At 36.3% G+C, this 22,608-nt stretch overlaps 1 protein-coding gene and 1 non-coding gene across 2 annotated transcripts in view; both read right to left on the bottom strand.

The window, feature by feature from the left end:
- The window catches only part of LOC144315680 (uncharacterized), a 471,692-nt gene that overhangs the window by 5,636 nt on the left and 443,448 nt on the right, over positions 1-22,608 (bottom strand). The window lies entirely within an intron of this gene.
- Positions 21,659-21,762, bottom strand: LOC144316591 (U6 spliceosomal RNA). Its single transcript, XR_013382537.1, has one exon. It is a non-coding gene; the product is annotated as a U6 spliceosomal RNA (small nuclear RNA).

Below are 22,608 nucleotides of genomic sequence, written 5' to 3'. Positions count from 1 at the left end.
AGTGATAGAAGTTAATATACCAGGAATGTAACAAATTAACATCACGTGTTTCTTACTATGATGTAATGAAAAGATCACAGCATCACTTTTAATGTCTTCTGCCTCTCCCAGATTATTTGTGTATGCATAATTCTGCATAAATTATAAGAAAATACAATCAAATCTAAAGTAAGTCAGCTATACTCTTTAAAAATATAAATGTCCAGAAATGTAAGCAATGGCTGAGCCACTAGTCCAGTTGAAGGAGACTAAAAAAACATGATGACTAAATGCAACACATAATCCTGAACATTCTAAGTGTCACTAAAACAACAGGTAAAATTTGAAGGGAGTCAGTTGATAAGATGGTTAAATTGGATAATATTAATTTTATTTTGATGGATGTACTACTGTTACTAGGAGAATGTCTCTTTTCTTGCAAATATACACTGAAGCATTAAAGGTGATTGTGACTGCAAATTATTCTCACATGGTACAGAAAAGCAAATGAAAACAAATGCTAAGGCAAACATGGCACAAGCTATCAACTGGGGAAGCTATGTAAAGGGCATTGTACTATTGCAATTTTTCTGCGGATTTGAGAATATTTTAAAATTAACAATTCAAGTAAATAATATTGCTAAACAATTTAAAAAAAACTGCAGAAACAATTGTCCTTATTCCCTTTTAACCCTAGAACGTGGGGATCCTTGATGAAGTTAAAAGAGAACTCAACAACTCTCGTGCACCAAGCACAATATCAATTATCACTTACAAGTTTCCGAAAACCGTTATTTGTTCACACAAAAGGCTTCTGCACCCTGAATCATTACTCTAATACCTTTCCAGGCTCTGTAAAACCCCCCAAATCACTAATAAATCCTATATAATTATAGGAGAAATTACCCTATTTTAAATCTCAATTAGACACATCTAAATAGATTAAATGCAGTACATAGAAATATCTTTAAGAACCAAAGCATTTGGTAGCTAGCCATGTTTATCTTTTCTGTTTCTTTAAAAAATCAATAAACCGGAAGACGTGTGGAGGGGGAGAGAAAAAAAGTTGGTTTGCCTGCATTTTTACCCACGTAATCATCTCCAAATGATATATAAGAAAAAAATAAATTAGATGAGAATCTTTTGGTCATTTATCATCAATTGTGTTATCTTTTTCTCTCACATATTCTTAGTAAACTTCTTCCCAGAGAGACACTGATAGCATCCAGATAATAAATTTTCTAAAGGTGTATAAAGTTATACAGGTACATGGATGTGTACAGAACAAAGTGTTTCAGCCTAGAATGAAGCTAACTTTAGATTTCCACCATGCTTGCTCTATGGGATCCTTCTAGCCTAAGATGATTGTATCTTCAAATCATGGATAAATCAAACCCAGGGTACCTTCCTTCCTAAGGCAAACTATAAACTTCCAGCTTCCTGTCTTGGAAGCTGTCAATTACATTCAAGTTCATTAGCCCTTAGAGACTGCATTTTGTAGCTGTTATGTAGAGGTGGGGTGGCTATAAGGAAAAACTGTTTCTTTCTCTGGGTTTCCATAGTGGTTTTTCATCCCATTCTTTGTATACTGTGTTGCATTATGCAAACAGTAAACATATCTGTCTCCCTAGACAGGATGAACACACCTTGAAGGAATAAATTGTGTCTTCTTTATCTTGGTATTTCTAGGGTTTTGTATATGTCTGGTACATAAAAGCATTTAATAAATATTTGTGTTGTTGAATGCAACACTTCGTTTTCTTTGGAGCTTCACAAAACCTAAAACTTAAACACTTAAGTTCAAGAGAATAGAGTGCCCAAGAGTAACAACACATTAAGAAAATGGCTCTATAAGAAAATAGAGCTCTGCCCTATTATTTGCATTTTTCTCTAGTGGATTCTGGCCTAATAAAAATTACCAGATTAAATTAATCAGAAAATATGGAAAAGATGTTGAAAGGTTATGCGAGATGTCAAGGAAACATGCTAAGAGATTATGTGTGGTCTCCTTCCCTGAAACTGTTCATTAATCCTTTTTTTTTTTTTTTAAGATCCCAGTTAGACAAATTAGAATTTATAAGGGGAAATAATTAGAGACACATAGCCTGTAGGTAACTTACAACTGCAGCTGAATGTATATCTATTCAAAATTCAAGATGCCTATTCTTTGTTCTGCTTTTTTTTATTTTTTTCCGCCAAAGGGCAAGGCCAGAAAAGATACTATTGCTTCACAGACAAATGTGTGTGCCAAAGGCTCTCTTTGCTGCTCTCTATAGATAAGAAAGGTTTTTCTATATTAAATAAAACCTATGCTGCTGGCAAATTCTACACTTGGGTCATTTGCCTCAATTAGCTGAAATATAGGGAAGCTAGAATTAATGTTTTCAAGGGCTTATTATTTTTTACCTAAGAAGCTGGTCTTTCCATGGAGTGAAAACTCTAGCTCTGAAAATTTTAAGAGTAGTGATTTAAAGGCAGTGGATCTACTGGGCGAGGAAAAAAAAAATTAAGTTTATTTTGACTAATCAAATATTTTGACATTCTTAATATTCTTCTAGATAAACATCAAAAACATGTGAAAACAAATGACAACCCAAGGCAAGGGTCTTGGATTAATCAGCCATGGGCTATATAGTAGGAATAAAAGCAAAGGATGACCTGAAAAGTTAATATCACAAACAGCATAGATTTCGAAAAAAAAAAAAAAGTTAACCTTAAAGTCTTTCTTTTGATGAAATATTTACTCTCTCATCACAGAAGACTTTGTTATACTTTAAGCCTGGCCTACGTAATTCAATTTTTCCACTTAATTGTTCTTTAAGCCCTACTTGTAAACCACATACAAAATTCTTTCACTGGATTAGAAATCATTTGTCACAGGAAACGATTGTAAACGCGTTATAGAAATGATCTTGTAGGCAACTTCTTCAGAGCTTCTGGTCCATTGACTAGTTTGTGGACTGTGGATCTGCCCCAATATCCAGGGAAAACACTCCATGGCATACCACATTTTGCAGCGGGAGACGAGGACAGTCTTACCTCAAAAGGACCCGCTAGCTCCTTATTACCAGATCCGGTGTTCTTGATTTCTCTGGCTGGACCTTGTTTGTATTTTCTGATTCATGATTTAGTGTCCTTCCTGAAATCTCTATCCTAACTGGCAAGCCAATGTACCTTTTTAATCCCCCCTTCACATTGTAGAGCAATTCCCCACTTCTATCTTCCTCATTATCACACTTTTCAGGCAGAATTATTTGAATGCTATCTACAACAAAAGAATTATTGACCTTCACTATGGCATTTTTCCAAAATTGAGTGTGCTATTATCAGTTATAATATAAACTATGCATATTTACTGAATCCAGACGTCTGTGTGTGTGTTTTTTTAAGATTTATTCATTTATAAAAAAAAAAAAAAAAGATTTATTCATTTATTTATTCATGATAGACAGAGGGAGAGAAAGAGAGAGAGAGAGGCAGAAACACAGGCAGAGGGAGAAGCAGGCTCCATGCTAGAAGCCGATGCGGGACTCGATCCTGGGACTCCAGGATCGCGCCCTGGGCCAAAGGCAAGTGCTAAACCGCTGCACCACCCAGGAATTCTCTGTCTGTGTGTTTTGGATGAGAAATAACTATCAAGTTTGCCTTGGGCCCAGATATATTAATAGGGCCTGGATTTACCTTCCTGTTTTGTATTGGTTTTCTAGGGGTGGGGGCTGCTACTAAGTATCACAAATTGGGTGGCTTAAACAACTGACATTTATTGTCTCACAGTTGTGAAGGCAAGAAAATGAAAGAGAATGTGGCCAGGCCTCTCCCATAACTTCTGGTGGTTTACTGGAAATCTTTGTTATTCCTTTGCTTGTACAAACTTTACCTCAATTTCTGACTTTATGTTCACATGGCAGTCTCCCTGTGAGTGTGTTTGTGTCCCAACCTACTTCTTTTTGAAGGATACCAGTGATATGGGGTTAGAGGCTTATTCTACTCCAGTATGACCTCATATTAACAAATGTAAATGACACCTCCAGTGATTTAATTTCCAACTCAGGTCACATTCTGAGGTAGTGAAGGTTAGGACTTCAATGTATGACATGTTTTTTGGGGGGAGGGGGGAGGTGAGAGGAGCATTGTGAAAGGGGAACACAATTCAACTTGTAACATACTTACATAAGTCCCTGGAAATAATACTGATCCATAAAATTCCAAAGTCCAGAAACCATTGTCCTAAAGCACGACACCACATTGTCATTTTATATTATATATTCTCCACTATCATGAGACGGGCAAAAAGCATCAGGGAAGTAAAATACATGAAATGTTCTCTCTCTGAAGTAAGTGTAACAGAGTAGAAGAAAGAGGAATGAGTAACTCCATCCACTAGAAAACATTATCCACTCACTGTTCTGGAATCTTCTAATCCACAAATTGAGCAACTCCCTCCCCCCTCACAATACCTCTGGTGATGGGAATGAGTAGAAGGAAGTTAAGATAAAGTTTCCCATCCTTTTAAGAGATTTTCATTTTTGACTCTCCAGCCAAAAGAACATTCATTCTTGCACCAATGTTTGCTTTAAGTCTCTATCCTCTCCGCTAACTTGATAAATTGAACCAAATAGAAACACCTACCTATAAGGCCTGCATGAACTGCTAACTCTTTGTTTTCCTTTAGACCTCTCTATTTTTACCTCTCAAAAGCAAAAGTCACACCTATCACCAAACTGTGCCCTCCCAAACTTTACTACCAAGAACCCAACACCAAAAGGGTCTGAGAAATGGGATGGAAAAAGCGTGGACATGTCTTCCTCCCTTCTCTCTCTGCCACCACCACCATTGCAATCTGAAGAATATTGTGTGTCCGGTGTGGACTAAGCCTCACTTGGATGAGGGTTGCAGGTGGAGGAGGGAGATATGAAACCAATCTAGGATTTCAGGAACTAAATTGGAAGTATTAAATTAAAAGTGTTAAATGAAGACAGAAATAACTCAGAATATGTTCTTTAGCATGACTCTGGCCTGGTGTGCTATTCTGATCCTCTTAAAACCTTTGGGGGGAAAGTAAAGGATGGATATTGCTGTTTGTTTTCATTCCTCTCTGCTTCCACTTTCCAAATTCATTTTGGGATGCAAATCTACCCCATATATTGCTCCCACCATAATAAACCTCCATTGATGTCCTGTTCATCATTTTAACATGTCTCAGGTAAAGAAAAAAACAATGTTATCATCTAAGGTTGTAAATCTTCTTTAAATAGAAAAATAAGGGAAAAAAAGACATTGATACACCCAATCAGAGTAGAGAATTTTTATCATACCTTAACTCAGCCTGGCCACAGATGGGATGGCTGGCACAGACTACAGGGGCATGGTGCCAAGCCTCTTTTTCATTTGAGCCTGCAAAGATCCCTATTCCTCCATTTCGTGGATATTTCCTTCTCTTAATTCTTTCTTTGGATATATCTTACTCCAGTGGTAAAACTCAAGATCGAATAATTGATCATTTTAGGAGGGGTATGTTACACCATCACTTCCTTGGCACCTTGATACAAGTTTCTGATCCTCAAGCATCCTCTTTCCATTTAAGGTAAAGAGAGCTTTTCCTTAACTGTAAATAGAAAGGAGAGCCAACTGGATTTATAGTGAGCAAACTGTTTTTATCTAACGTAATCGAGCACAGAGATATTTGGAATTCATGTTGATTATGTAAATTGCTTATGAATGCTTCGACAGAGTTTGTGGGCAAGCTGTCTTTTTATTTTTATTTTTTTATGAAAAGGGTATTTTTTTAAAAAAAATTCTTTTTGCCTATAACTACTTAGAGAAATTGGGGACAGAGCCACACCCATCTTTCTTCACCTTTTACTAAATATAAGATCTTTGATTCTTTTCAGAATTAGATTTTGCAAAGTAAACAGACTAAAAACGCTTGAGAAAAGCACAGTCAAGCAAATTTAAGGTGGTTGCAGCAAACATCAAAAATCTCTGGCATATTCAGAGGAAGGGGTTTCAGTATGCTCTACCTAGCTAGTTCTGAACTACCAGGTGAAGGAATTTAGATGTCATCTGTGAGAAATAGGTAATTGTTAAAGGCTGTACATTGGAGAGGGACAAGACACATTTGGGGATTGAGGACCATGAATTTGGCAACAGTATACAGATGGATGAGTGGAGGGGAAGGAGTGGGTTAAAATGTATCCATATTCCACATATTCCCTATGTAGCCTTCCCAATTGGTAGGAATTTTTTTTTTAAGATTTTATTTTTTTATTCACAAGAAACACAGAGAGAGGCAGACATAGGCAGAGGGAGAAGCAGGCTCTCAGCTGGGAACCTAATGTGGGACTCGATCCCAGGACCCCAGGATCATGAACTGAGCCAAAGGCAGACAGACGCTCAACCACTGAGCCACCCAGGTGTTCCAGTAGGAATTCTTTAACAGATCATCCCGTGCCACTAGCAGGAGCCCTGAAGTTGTCCCTCCTCCAACATCTAAGGGGGCGTCCTGACAGTATGCATCCCATAGAGAATTAGGCTGAGAAAAATATACACATCCACATGCACATATATATTCACAACGTAATACTCACAATCTGAAGGTGAGCATTTTATAGCATATAAAATGTATATTAAGTTACATTTCAATGACAAATAGCATGCAGGTTGTCAAATGATTTAATACAAGATGTCCTCATTAATTCAGGTCTGTGAATCTGTGCTCAGAGTGCATCTAAGCTCCTGATGTGCTTTTGGCAGCATTATTTATTTAAAGCCACTTTCCCAGGTGTCGATACTCCTCCCCGCAAAAGGAACTTCTTGAAGTGCTTCCAAAAAGTGTTACTATTATCTCCTCAAATCCATATCCTCACTTGACATCTCTTTCTCCTTAGTCCCTTCCCTTAGATTTCCCATCTTCCACTATGTTTATTTGTCTCAAAAAAAGAGAACTTTTTCAGTGTGAGATTTGCAGATACCTTGGGAGATTGCCTTCAAACTCTGAATTAAATAGCAGTGAAATTCAATCCCTTCCCCCACATCACTCTCCTCTTGGTCAGCTACAGTGCTTCACATACCCACGAAAAGTTATAATCCCTCAGCAAGGGAACTAACTCAAGCCTATCTGTGCTAACTCTTACGATCTTTTGAAGCAATTTTCTTTAAAAGATTGATTTATTTATTTTAGAGAGACAGAAAGAGGGGGAAAGGGGCAGTGGGAGAGGGAGACAGACAGACACAGGGCTTGATCTCATAACTCTGAGATCATGACCCTGTGATCACAACCTGAGCCGAAACCAAGAATCGGACGCCCAACTGACTGTGTCACTCAGGCACCCCCACTCTTGGTACTTTTGGAGATGACAAGAACCACTGAAATATTGGAGGCCTCATGATGCTCCCTTCAAAACCTTGTAATCAGTATTTATACTGAAAAGTAGTTACAGATCAAATTTGACTCACAATGTTTATTAAAAAAAAAACACCATTATTAAAACACACACACACACACACACCATTATTTATAAGCAGCTAGAACCATTCACTCCACCCATCTCTGGAAGCTTGTAGTCACTGCTGTCTGAATGTTCTTACCACCACTTTATCTGAAAGATCCATTTAAGACACACATGACATCCCTGCAGAGGTAAAATTCTGTTACACTTATCATCATCATCACCATCACGCAACCCCATCCATTGTCTTAAACCAATGTCAGGACCCCCTCCTCTTGGGTACTATTCCTAAACTAAAATTGGTGATCTCTTAGATTTGTGCACATGGTTTTGCAAAGATGAGAAGTGATTCTGATTTTTTTTAATCGATTCATATGTCTTAAACACCATCTAATTTCACCAATAAGACTCTATTTCATCATTTCCTAAGCAAATTACAAAAAAATGACTCATTTCAGCAATAAAAATGTTTCTGTCATTCACCAGTCTAACTTGAATAGCTGTTGATCAAGATACCTTGTAGTAGCTGCTTCTAGAATACAGACATTTTCACATAATGCTAGCTATCATCTCTGCAGTGGGGAGACAATTGCCCCTAAAGCTGAAGTTTAACTTCTTAGTATACACATGATATCTCACTGCTCATGCCAGAGTATTTTAAAGTAAATCATAGATACAAGTTATCTAGTTTTGAAAAACTCTGGACCATGAGTAAATAAAACTGAAATCTACATATGGATTTATTAAAATACTATTTAGGATCTTAGAACAGTTACTCATTCCAGTTATTACTTTCTCCCTTCCTTCTTTTCCATTTATTGAATAATCTCTAATAATCTTTCCACTCCTGATATCATGTATCAACTAACATGAATAGCATGTTACCCTTCATCACATAATGTGGTGGTAATATCATTCCTATTTTATAGATGGAAATGAGGCTTAAATAGGAGATGCACTGGAGCCTCTGATGGGCCAAATCTGATTGATGTTCTGGGGTCAAGAGCAGGACAACTTCACTATTTCTTTCTCTGTCACGTTCTTTCAGAAGTTTACTGTTGAAGGGCCACCTTACTCTATAGTATCAGGCTTAGATTTTACCAAAAACAACTTTTTAAAGATGTTTTCTCCCAGTCCTCTCTCTTGACCTGTATTATGAGACTCCATTTAAATCCAAGAGGTACATACTCTAATGACTAGGGTTGTGTTACTGAGTCAAACTTTTCCACTTTTGGTTCCATTCTTTAGATCAGTGTTTCTCCAGTGATGCTTCTCAGCCCCTCAGAGAGGTAGACCCCTAGTAAATATGTCATACAGAATGAACAGACATAGCCAGAATCCATAAATCCAGTCATTCACTTTTGGCAATGAATATTTCTAGATCTACTTAAACCTCATCGAATAACCCTTGTGGGAGAAGCGGAGACACTAGCAATCTTTTAATCATCCCAGAGACATCACTACTCAAGATGCAAGGTCCTGAGCTATATGAATGGTTCTCTTTACCTGCCTGGTAAAGCACTAGCCGTTTCAATGAATTTGGGCAAAGGATAAATATCTCATCCCTTTGTTCTAAAAAATTTCCCATAAGCTCCTTTTCCTTTGCTTCACATAAACTTCCTGCTTCACATAAACTTTCCATCCTAAATGATGGTATCTCTGGCTCCTTTATATCCCTTCCTGGTTTAGGAGATACACAACACATTCAGAGGAACTGTCAACTGAGTAGCCAGTGTACATTGGATTGATGCTTGTATGTATGTTTCCTTGGCCCACAGTTTAATGACACATCCTTTCTCCTCTCTCATCTTCTCTGTTTCATAAAGAAGTAAGAGAAAAAAGACCTCCAAACCCTTTCTTCAGAGTTCATGTTTTCCCTGACTTGCTGTCTGCCAATTGGGCTTCAGGGTAGAAAACAGGCAATGCCAGTAAGTCTTCATTTAGTCAGAGGATATTGTTTTATCTGCCAAAATTAGAGACCGTTTCCTCCTCAGGACTGGCTTGAACTTTGTTTATGCAATTGGAATGAGTCAAATATTAGAGGAATCAAATAACAGAAACTACTGAAATTGTTTTACAAGAATTTTTAGTCCATATCACATGCAGCCCCTAGTCTAGATTTATCTATTTTGTACCCTGCATTCAATCCTCTGTCTCAGGGTCAGGCACCTCACTTCTCTGAATGCACCTGGCTTTGCTTCCTTGTGATTGGGGGCAAACAATCGCAGTGCCCATGGCCTTTGGCAGTGAAACTATTCCAGCAAAAGGCAGAAAGATCTTGTTTTGTACCTTTCTGGGTGATGAAGACTAGAGAACCTATGATAAAATTTATTTGCAACCTGCTCCCTTGCACTATACCTGCACCTGTGGTAAAATCCCATCAGACCTTTCTTTTCTGTCATAACTAGTCGAAAAAGGGATGCTAAAATAGGTTAAGGAACTTACATCTCAAATGGCAAGTAAACTCAATCCCAACAGGAAGGAGTTTTAAGCAGGAGATAGTATCTGTTGTTTTTTGACAATGCAATACTTATGGGGAATAATTTATGGAGAATGAACAGCAGCTTGACTCCAAAAATGACCAGTATTTATTGATCTCTGCATTCCAGTAAGATGAGAATAGTACTTCAGAATCCATGAAGTCTGGGCTTCAGTGGAGCTTTTCCCAAGAATCTTCCTTAACAGTGATGTCTGTGTCTCCCTGGATTAAATCTGGTTATTTTCCACCTGCAGTTCAATCTGCTTTTTCCGCCATCACATACAGGAATTAATTTCCTTAGATAGAAGTGATTCCATCCTTTTTAGATATGTCCATAGTTTATATAAATGTTAGCACTGCCTTGGAAAACCATTCTGGGGATTAATGCTTTTCAGTGTTGCAGTTGTGGTCAAGTGTTAAGCTTCTTAATGTTTGTCACTTAGTTTTAGCTCATACAGATGGAGGCTTGATGAGTTCTCACCAGTATCATTCATTACACACAGGCTGTAGAGGCACATGTGGTCATTTCTCATGACACTGTAAGCACACACCCGGAATGTTATTTGCAAGCTATTTTATTCTAGAAATACTCAAATTTATGAGTGAGTGCCTGAAATGGTAGATCCATCTAAAACATAATAAAGTGATGCTAGTTTATTAAATATCATTCAGTTGATTTCCTCCTTGGAGGGAGTACTCTGTTTTCAGCACCTGATGGAAAAGTCCCACTCCTCCAGACTATCAGTGGTCCTGACTTCCCTTTGGGCACTTATTCTTGGTGTTCTGGGAACATGCCCACTGAAAAGAGGGAAGTGTTTGCTAAGCCAAGCCTATGATATGTATCTTACAGTCAAGTAACACAACCAGCCACCACTGGCCAATTCTATCTAGCTTGATACTAGTTCTAAAGTAAGTTCCAGAACTCACCACATCTAGAAAGAAATGCGATGTTTCTTTTGAGAATTTCTCTATAAATGCTAACTCTGGAAATAAGAACTTAAATTTCTGTTGCTAGAAGCTATAGGCCTCTTATCTTTTTATCTTTGTTCTTGTATTAGCCTTAGCAGTCTTAAAACTGACATTAGTGAAAAAATATGTAGGTCTTAGTAAGATCTATAAGTGTCTGGTCTGGAGCTTGAACCAAGAAGCCTACCAAAGTCTTCCACCATAGTTTCATTGATTTAACTTTCCATATTGATTCACAAAGAATTCAAAAGAGTAAATGCTATTCCTCTCTTTTGTCCACAAAAAGTTCTTTTTTACAATCTATTTTCTCATAGGGTCTGAGCTGAGACCCGAAATCCATTGGTCATTGTTTCTAAAAATGGACTTGTTCTCCATAAATATCCCAGAGCATAAAGTGCACTCAAAGAAGTCTTTGGCCTGTCATTAGTGGTTGTGGTAGGTAACCAGTGAAGAAATCTGCCTGGTTAATTCTTTTCTCTATCTGGGCCAGTATTTGGCACATATTTCAAAGAGGCCCATCAGAACTGGTTCCTATTCATAGATAATTTCAAACTAGCTTCACACCTGAAAATTTGTGAAGAAATGTGAAGAAATAATGTTTCCTGAAATGTCCTGACAATAAATCCATATTAGTGTATACTACCATTTTTTCAGAGTTTGTGTCAACCACCCTCTTCTCCCTCTTGTTAAGGATCTCTTGCTCTGCCCATTACTAACTTTGTGACCTTAGTTTTATCTAGAGTTGCCAGAATTAGCAAATAAAAATGCAGGACACCCAGATAAATGTGAATTTTAGATGAGCATGCTCTATTTGAAATGTATTTGAACTAAAAATTTTGTTTATCTCAAATTCAAATGTAACTGCCCTGTATATTATCTATGTATGCCCTGTATATTATCTAGCAATAGTTATTCAATCACATTCTCTAACTAAATTTCATTTTACTCATCTCTAAAATGAGACCTCTTGTGAGACGAACACATTAATTGTGTTAATGGCTTAAGAAGAGGTTTGTAAACAATAAAGGATTAGTTACATGCTATTAATGTCATTATTACTATTATTCTCTCATCCAATTATCCAATTTTTATTTCCATAAGGCTTATGTTTAATCTACAAATGGATGATGTAAAGATATTAACATTAATGATATTTTTTTCCAAAGATCAAAATAATAGTCTATGTTGTTTCTGAAGCAAGGATTTAAGATTATGTTCTGTTGTCTATGGTCATGAGAGCAGTTCTCTCTTAGTTTCTCCTGGCATTGAGGGATTGCCTGCATCTGTTGTACAAACAATAATGGTGAAACAGCAGGAAACATGGTTCCAATTTGACTTTACTCCCTGAAATATTCTAAGCATATGGTGAGGTGGCAAGATCTTAGTCCCAGGGTGGGAATTTTGAGAGAGCAGGAGAGCCTACATTTTTACATTGCTCAGTTGGATTCCTGGATCCTTCATTAGCAAGATATTCTCGGGCAAATGTGCCCAAATAGCTGAGTTCTTCTCCACTATGCCTAAGATGACAGAATCAAGTAAGTAGTAAATGCTAGAAATCAGCAAAAGATATTTATTTAGAAGAAAAAATTTTTACTCTATTTTCAAATATGAATTCACATTTGGGGAGGAGAATTTTCAAAGTCTAGAGTGGTTGGTTTTAAAACAAGTATTAAATCCCATATTTAAGTTAAGTTTCACAGTCTGGGCACTTTCCGGATTTCAAAACAAAACAAAAAACCTTCATACAAACATTTGCAGTCTAGAGAAAAATAAAGAAATCAAAGAAGTAGGACAATTAGTAGTGATTCTTTTGTAGTTTAATATACTCTCAGCAGATAGAGCCTCCTTTGCAAAAGGACGCAAAGATGTTTGTTCTGAAGAAATGGAGGATTGGGCATCCTGGACAGAGAGGGTGACCTTGCAGAGCTTACATCTTTCAGGACATACTAAAATCAGCCATCCTAACCTCCAGTAATAACAGCAATCCAACTCAAACTAACATCAGTAAAAGCAACAGAGGGACTGAAGTATCTCATAAAGTCGATCTATCTTTAAGAGGATCAATGTTGTAATTGGAACAACTAGTACTAGGCACCCAAATGCTGCTGGTACTCTCCTTTTCTCTTCTCTGATTCTTTCTGCAAATCAGCCTCATTCTTTCCCATGGTGGATGTCTAGGACTTCACCAAATTGTGGAGACAAGGCTGCCAAGAACACCAAGTGCTACTCATGAAAAGACTGATTATGACAAGTGCAGTTTGAAGAATCCTATGGAAGAACCCTGACTGGCCCCTTTTCCAATCAACTGTGACTAGAAGAGGGTGCTCAGATCGAATAAGGTGTCCATCTCTCTACTATGTAATTGTTGGGGTGGGCTTACAATGACATAAAAGACCTTTCTAGGAAAGACAACAGATATGGAATGCAGAAGAAGTTTCCAGAAAGGTATTTCTGTACAGAGGAATGCTGAGGAGACAAAATAATACATATTCACTCCAGAGAATCAATGACTATTAAGCTAGCAATTAGAAGGTTGGGGAAAGCCTTTTTCAAGGAACATCCTTTAACTTGAAATGTAGAAAAAAGTGTGGAAAAAGTATTCCTGAAAAAGGAACAATAAGGGAGAAGGTCTTAAAGGCAGGGAAATATTTAAAGTGTTGAAAAGGAAAATTGACCAGATAATCCCAAAACACAGAACAAAAAAAACCCAAGGTGTCTGTGTGTCAAGAATGATGAAGTCATACAACACCACAACTTGAAGTTATGAAAGCATGGGTTTGCTCATGTCCACTGTGGACCAAGTTAAAGATTTTTTTTTCTCAAATCTAATAGGTTTTGATTTAAAATGTGATAGAATCCATCATATATTTTCATAACTTACATCACACAGCTGAGAATGCCAAGGCCATGAAGGGTAAAAGTAGATATATAAACAATGAGAAGACATTTGTAGTTGGGATAAGTGAGAGATGAAGACTGAAGTTACATATTACTGTTTTGCTATTTTAACAGATTGACTTTTTTCCCCTCTCCTACTATACTGAAAATAACCACGTGGAATATCTATATTCAGCAGGGCTGATGGAGTCTGACATTTCTTAATACATGCCCACCTGTTCTAAGATCATGAAAACAATTTAAGTGTATTGTTGAGACACTGGATTAAGCTGTTATATGAAGAAAGAAAAAATACTAAGTTTGAAATGATGCCTTTTTGCAATAATTATTCCAAAATAAAATTATTATTAAAAATAACCATGTCCTATATGTAGGAAGTTAGAAATGCCTATGAGAGATGGGATGCCTGGATGGCTCAGTTGGTCAAGCATCCAGCTCTTGGTGTCCGCTCAGGTCACAATCTCATGGAATGGAGCCCTGAATCAGGCTCCCCACTCAGCAAGGAGTCTGGTTGAGAGTCTCTCCCTCTGCCCCTCCCCCACTCAGTGTGCTCATGCTCTGTCTGCATCTATCTCTAAAATAAATAAATCTTAAAAAAAAAAAAAACCAATGAGAGTTGATATATCCCATTGCCCTAGTTTCAGTAAGACTTCACCAAACTGATCAATAATAAAGAAGGTGTGACATTTTAAAAGACACAGATGTTGATTCACAGAAATTGAATCAACAAAATGGATTATATAAACACAAATGCTAGAAATATTTGTCTTTGTTTTTGTTATTAATATTTCTGGAGAAACAATTTGGGATCAATGTAGGACATAGCTACAATGGGAGGCAGCAAAGGAATAAAAATATTCCTGCTTATATGTGGTGAGAAAACACTTAATCTGGCAATGAGTCCACATGTACTTTTAAAAAAGAACAGAAAGGGAAAATCAGTCCAAAATTACCAGTTACTTTTTATACAAAATAACCACTAACAAGTTTAACAGAATCTTTTTCCCCCTTTTTTATATTCATTGTGATAGTTAATTTGGCTGTGCACAGAGATATCAATTTAACTATCAGGATAAATTCACCAATGAAACACATTTATTGACAGTGCACCATATTTTTACTCAGCAAAATTTTATAAGTAAATTAATTAAAACATATCAACAGAGTGCTCCCTGGTTAGGATAGACTAAGCTATTCTGCTGCCACAAGACACCCAACATTATTTCACTGGCTTAAGAAATAAAAAGGTCTGTTTCTTATATAACAGTCCAGGATGGGTATTTTGGGCAATGGGCGGCTAGCTAATGCCATGATTCAGAGACCCAGAGGGACAGTGGCTCTGCTATCTTCAATAAATTGTTTCATGAGCAGTGGTGGTCCTGCTCAGCTTAGCCAATAGGAAGAAAGAAAAGAATACATACAGGAAGACATCCAAATTTGGAGGGGGCAACAGGAGAGAATTCAGTTACATGGCAATGCCTTTGCACAGCGGGCAGAGGTATGGGGTACCCAGGGAGACAGCTGAGTCCCAGCCCAACTCTATACTTTTGAAAGAACCACCTGATTTTATTGGACACCTATTTCCACTAGATGTTTAAAAGAATGTAATTTTTTTTAGAAGAATAGAATGTAAATACCTACAGAGATTCATAATATAAGACCAGTCCTCAGTTCTGATGTGGGTCCAGGACCTCTGTCACCTTGGCCAGCAGAAAAGCTGTGTGTGTGTGGTGGGCGGGGCCAATAATAATAATATTATTATTAATAATAATATTATTATTATTTATAATAATTTTATTTTATTTATTCTTCTTGGCAGGGAGGAGGGGTCAGCTGTAACTCTGACACTTAGGTCTGAGTGATCTTGAATGTTCTCATGACAATGTCTACCTGATAAGACTACGGTGTGAATTTAATAACTTTAACTAATATAAAAAAGTAAATAAACAACTTAGTGTTGGATACAGAATGAGAGTTCAACAGATGAGATTTTTGTGCTTCTCTTTTCCACGTCTTCCTTTGCTCAGAGAGGTGCCACCTTCTGAAGGAACCAGACTTAGACAGCTTCAGGCAACATAAAGCTGCCCCCTCATAAGCCCTAACAAATTTAATGATTAGGATATGTTTGCAGATCACGTAGGATTTCGGGTTCTACTCAATGATACAGGCTTAATCTAAAAAGGCCTGTGCTCAGCTTGCCCTTCTCATCTTCCTGAGAGGATCAGGGGCCTGCACACATCAGGAGGATCACTTTATTTTATTCAGGCATCCAGAAGACTTAATGCAGAAGTCACTGGGCTGGGCCAGAGCTCATAGTCTGGACTTTCCTCCCTCTAAAGAAAATTCCATGTTTTTATCAATATTCAGTGAGAAGGATGGGGTATGGTGAGAAAGAAAGAATATAAATAAAGGAATTGGTCCTATGAGTCAACTTCCTCAGCCAGCCAAATAGAGAAAATAGGAAAGATCTATTAGCAGGTGTATTCACCAAAATTCAGAACCAAAAGGAGATACATATTAAAGGAGTGGTTCTGTGTGAGTGTGTGTGTAGGCAGAAACAGGTGACAAGGCTGCTAAATAAAATTTATGGTGAAAGACAATCAAATCAAATAAGGAGGCATTACCCTTATACAGGCATTGCAGTAGAGTATGAACATCTCTAAATAATTTCATAACAAATGTATCCTGAATAAATAATATCTATGTCTTTTTATAGGGAGGAGAGTTAATATTTAATATTAAGCTTACTCTTGTCAAAAGCAGGCAAGAAGAAACTAGGTTGCTGGTCTTAGAAACATGCTAAAAAGCAAGCAATATGATAAATCTTTTTTAAGTTGTATTTTTATAAGTTTGCTCTAAACAGCACTGCTGAATATTGTCTGATAAATGGTACAGGAAATTGGCACCCTTTAAATCTTCTGAGGAACCAAATAGTAATAGAATATATTAGAAGAAGCATGGCTGCAATTTATGGTAATCATCAAAGACACAGGATAAATTTCTTTTAAATGAGAAAAGTTTATAAAGTAATTAAACTATTTTTCTGACTAGGGAAATATAATTCAGGCCTAGTCTTGTAGAACTAGCATATTCTTTTGTTCTTGGGGGCTGAAATTTTAGGGAGATATTAATTTAACCACAGAAGGAATTGACAACCTGTAATGTGTCTAAAGAAGAGACTCCTGTATCTGCATTGGAATTGTTAAAAATGAACAATTGTTCACTCTTTGGCACAGTCAATAGACATTCTGAAAGCCTGGGATACTCAGGGCCCTCATGCGTAAGATAAAATCTCAACCCTCAGCACAACTGTTCTTAGCCTCGTTGTAGAAATATTCTATGAGATAAGGCATCCTTTCTGCAGTCCATCCAATCCAAAACGTTGGCTCGGCTAGCATGCAATTGTTTGTGATAATAAGGCATTTCACAGGAGTGCTTCATGGAAAATACGGGAGTGAGGTAGCATTTCAGACCTAACATATTGAAGAGTTTTTCCCCTCGGAAAGAAGTGGAGTAACACTGGGCTTTAAGAAAGGTAGGAGAATATAATTCTACACCCCAAACATAACTGAAGAAATGTGGCATTGATAACCCCTCTCATTTGCTCAAGAGTAATGGCCATTGTGTTCCTCTTGTCACCACACTATCAGTGACAGATGAACACAACAGCACTACTTGGGGTCAGAACGGTATTAGTACCCTCTTCTCATTTCAGTATAAACAATTGAAGTAATAGAAATCTCACACATGCCCAATTTCAAGTGGTAAAATCATGAATTACAGAAAAAAAAATCCACATATCTGCACATGTGAGTGTAGACAGCTGCTGAATTAACAGTTTGCTTGTGGCATCACCTTTAGTGTAAGTGCTGTTTAGGGTAGGTCTGAGCTGCTGTGTAGTAATTTCAGCTCAAATAATAAAATATTATATTTAAAAGTATATATAACTGTTTTATATCCTAATGCTTTCTATGTGTTTCATAAAATTTCCTCAAATCCAAAAGAATACATGGTATCTCACTGAAATACCCCTCCACATCCAATCCTAAGGAAACTTATAAACACACACACACACACACACACACACACACACACAAATCTGTTTTCCTACAATCTACTTGAACTCCTGCTTTTTTTTATATTATTTCTTTTCCTAAGCTTTCTTTGTTTTCTTCTAGTTTCTTGAGCTGGGTATTAGTTTTCATTTAAAAAAATTTTTACTAGTGGATGTGTTTGTATTATGAATTTTTCTTTGACCATTGCTTGCAGCATATCCCAGAGGTTCTTATATGTAGTATTTTTATTATTTGACTGAATTCTGTAGCTTCAATCTGTATGTCTCTGTTTCACCTAAGAGTTGTTCAATAGAAGAATTTCTTTAAAATTCCTGGTGGAAGGGCCTTTTAATTCTTTTATTTGTTAATAATTTCTAGTTCTATTGCATTATAAATAGAAAGTGTATTTTGTAGTATTTCTGCATTATAGGATATCTTGATGTTTTCCTTGTGAACTGGTGTATGCATAACTTTGTAAATGTTCCATAAGCACTTGAAAAGAAAGTGTATTTTCTATTATCAAAGCCTAAAATTTGGTATATAATGATAATATCTATGTTATTAAGTTCTTCAGGTCTTCAGGCTCTTTAATTTTTGGTTTGTCCACTTGATCTGTCTTGATCTGAGATTGGTATACTAACGACTTCTATAATTATGCCATTGTTATCTATGCTCTACATTTTTTACCACATAAACATGGTTGCTGTATTCTTTTGTTCATTCATATTCACAAATTTATCATTTTGAGCCATGATATTTAGCACTAAAACATCTCTCTCATCAATTTTATTGCTTTCTGGCTTGAAAACTACTTTATGTGATATCAAGTTCACATCCCTTCTTTTTACTGTTTCTGTGGGCTCAGTATACCTTTGTCTGTTTTGTTTGTTTGCTTTTCTGACTCACTTTAATTATTCCCCTTGCATACAGCATATGGCTGGGCATAGCTATGTAAACCAGAGTGAAAATCACATTGTTTTAACAAATAAGCTAACTTCATCCATATTTATTGATATGATTGATATGTGCATGTAACCGGAATGTCTCAATTTTTGTCACAATAATTTTATAGTTCTGTATATTTCATTATACCTGCTACATTTACAAATACAAAATGTGTATTTGCTCCTTAACTAAAAATGATAACTAGGGGTGTACTTGGGTAGCTCAGTTGGTTAAGTCTGACTTCAGCTTAGGTCATGATCTTGTGGGTGCTGGGATCAAGCCTCGCATTGGGTTCCCTGTTTTCTCTCAAATAAATAAAATCTTTAAAAAAATGATAATCAGAAAGAATTATATTTTCATTCTACTGTATGTTAACTTTGAATTTATATCCTCTAAATGCCCTCTGTTCTGTATTTTCTTTGGAAAAGAGTTTTGAGTTAAAATTCAGTTTGGAGCCTAGTATTATAGCTTTACTTTCTGGTTTGTTAGTTGTTTTTTTAAAGATTTTTTAAAAATTTTTATTTATTTATGATAGTCACACAGAGAGAGAGAGAGAGAGAGAGAGAGAGAGAGGCAGAGACATAGGCAGAGGGAGAAGCGAGGCTCCATGCAGGGAGCCCGATGTGGGACTCCATCCCGGGACTCCAGGATCACGCCCTGGGCTGAAAGCGGCACTAAACAGCTGAGCTACCCAGGGTGCCCTGGTTTGTTAGTTTTTAACAGTACCTTTAAATCCTACCTATTCGCTATACATCAACCAATGAGTTTATTTTCCTTTCAACTTCCTTTCTGTCTTCTCCACTCATTTAGTTGCTTTATTTATGCTTTGCCATAAAATATAGTATCTGTGTGTTCACCTTCCACCCTCGTTTATATATACCTAGTTTCTGTCATAGGTCCATAGTTACCTACATTAAAAAGTCCATCATCAGTATTTGGTGAAGTTTTCCCATTCATCTATTAATTGAATAAAACTAATCTAATAAATTCTTCATGGAGGATATATATATGTGTGTATATATATATATGTATATATATATATATATATAGTGTTCTGTTTTATGAGTTTAAAATTATTTAGAGACTCTTAACTATAGGAAACAAACAGGGTTGCTGGAGGGGAGATGGGTGGAGGATAGGGTAACGGGGTGATGAGCATTAAGGAGGGCACTGTGATGTAATGAGCACTGGGTGTTCTATAAAAGTGATGAGTCACTAAATCCTATGCCTCAAATTAACAGTACCCTGTAAATTTTTTAAAAACTGTTTTATATATTTTTTAAAAGTCTTAGTATTTGAAAAACACCTTAGCTGGATGTAAAAATCTGTTTATACATTCATTTATTTAATTTCTTTTTCTAAAGTGACTCCCTTTTTGCCTCCTCTTGTATTTTTTATTATTACTGAGGCATGATACATTTTGTTAGTTTCAAGTGTACAACATGAGTCAATATCTGTATATATTATGAAATAATCACCACTACAAGTCCCGTTAACAACTTTCACTGCACAGAGAATTCTTTTCCTTGTGATGAGAGCTTGCAAGATTTCTTCTCTTAGCAACATTCAAATATGCAATCGAGCATTTCTGACTCTAATCACCATGCTATACATTACATCCCTATAACTGACTTATTTTAAAACTGGAAGCTTGTATCTTTTGACTCCCTTTACCCATTTTACACACTCAGATGGATTCTTCCTGGCAATGTTTTTGGCTTAACTTTGCTCTGGTTGTTAGCTCTGTTCTTGTTTCTTCCTTGTACTTTTTTTTTTTTTTTGACAATTCTTGCTTGATCTTAAAATCTTGTGGCATTGTGAGAACATAAGAGATCATTTGCTAGGAGGTGGCTTTATTTTCTCTCTCTCTTTTTTCTTATTCTTTGCTTTGGTTCCAGTTATTTTTAAGTTAAGCCATACTCTATTTCCAAGAATGTTGAGTGTGTTGTTCACATGTAGTTCAGTTGATCTCTTTTTCTTTATATTTTTCTATTTATCTTTATTTTATTGCAGGAAATATTGAGGGAGATAGATTTAAGCATCACTAGTTCTTTAAGCTACTCTCATGGCTTCTCTTTCCTCCAGTAAACCAGAGTTCAAATACTCTGCCCGGAGCAACTAGAAGGCATTACTCAAATGTTTCTCAGCCTTCACTTAATTCACTTCTTGAATCTTCATAGCATACCATAGTCTAACCAGGATCAAGGTAAATTTACTTTAAAGTCCTCTTTATTAGAAGTCTCTTACTCATGCTCTTAAAAATACTTACTCTCCCAAAAGTGAGGAACAAGATTGCTGAGTCTTTAGGAAACAGACCTCCTACATTCAATATGCCTAATGTCCCAGTATAAATAACTCCAGGGTTGAGATCTCCTACATATCTTTCTTGAGAAGAAGAAGCACATCAACAACAAAAAAAATGTAGCTTCATCACTGCAGTGCATCACTGGAAGAGGCTTAGAGATTATCCGATATGGCTAGAAATTAAAAACTTAAATAAAACGACTTTTTAAAACTGCTATAGTCATTGACCAAGTCATTGCTAGAAATTGGATCTCCTGATTTCTTAGTCCCGTGCTTATGTTTTTGTTTCTGTATCCAATGCATGTTCATTTATTTTATACTTAAGAAAAGAATCACCCACTCCTCTTCCTCATCCCTTCTCCTTTTACAAACATTTAAAAATTAAAACCAAATGAAGATAAGTTAATTTCAGTACAATTATTCTTTTTTCAATCTGTTATAATGATTAGTTTAAATTTCTTACAAGTGACCAATGTCTAAGTGACTTATGGAGAAATACTGATTATTGGCCAAAAGGAAAATTCTGTATTACAAGTTAGAAAATTCCAGTACAAAAATAGTATGTTAGAACAGCCTTTCCTTTTAAACCTATGGAATGCTTCATGAATTTGCATGTCATCCTTACTCAGGGGCACACTTATCATCTTCGTATCATTCCAATTTTAATATACATGCTGTCAAATCAAATGCCAGCACTGTTTCTTGTGCTTTCGATGCCTAATTTATATAAGAAAATGCTTCAACAGTATCAAGAACTACATAGTCATTAAGGGTTAAGTTTAGTTGGCTAGCCTGAACAGAAAACCCAGATTTTATATACTTCTCATAAATTACTTTACTGCTAACCAGAGCTTCTGAATAGCAGCGAGAACACCCATAATAGTATTACTTATGTCCTGAGTTGGTATCAAGCCAGTCAAAAGCAAATAAAGTTGATTCCTACATCAACCAGCAAATGTATGATTTCCAGCAACTTTTATGAAATACTGAACATGATTATCAACCTACAATTCTACCATCTATAGACTGGTGATCCTCTGTGGACTCAGGAACTAGATGAACTAGACAATTTTTAGATCCCTTTCCACCAGGACATTCTTTGTCTCTGATATCATACATCAAATCATTATGTTACATAATCAAAGCCCAAAAACATCTACTTCATAATAAACATAAGGACTATATGGAGTTTGGATTTTGATATATTTATGAAGAATTCATTTTTTTTCATCATGCAAAGAATGATTTTCAATATATGAAGGTAGGGTAAATACTGGTCAACATGGATGTTCTAGTCTTAAATACTTGAGGCTCTTTTTTAATATAGCCTTCAAATCTAGGATGAAATGAAGACTGATTTTTCTAGAGACACTTATTTGTCACCAGCATCACCTATGGGTGTTATATACATAGGTGCACATAGCTCTCTGTTTGAGAAGAGATGGAGGTAAGACCCTGTCTTTATATGATGGTTTTCATATAAGTGACATTTTCTCATGTTGTCAGCATTCAATTTTCCACTGATGCACTTACA

The sequence above is a fragment of the Canis aureus genome, chromosome 6 (assembly GCF_053574225.1).
Source record: "Canis aureus isolate CA01 chromosome 6, VMU_Caureus_v.1.0, whole genome shotgun sequence".
Taxonomy (NCBI): domain Eukaryota; kingdom Metazoa; phylum Chordata; class Mammalia; order Carnivora; family Canidae; genus Canis; species Canis aureus.
Note: the sequence above shows the minus strand (reverse complement) of the source record. Positions and strands in the feature narration are given on the sequence as shown.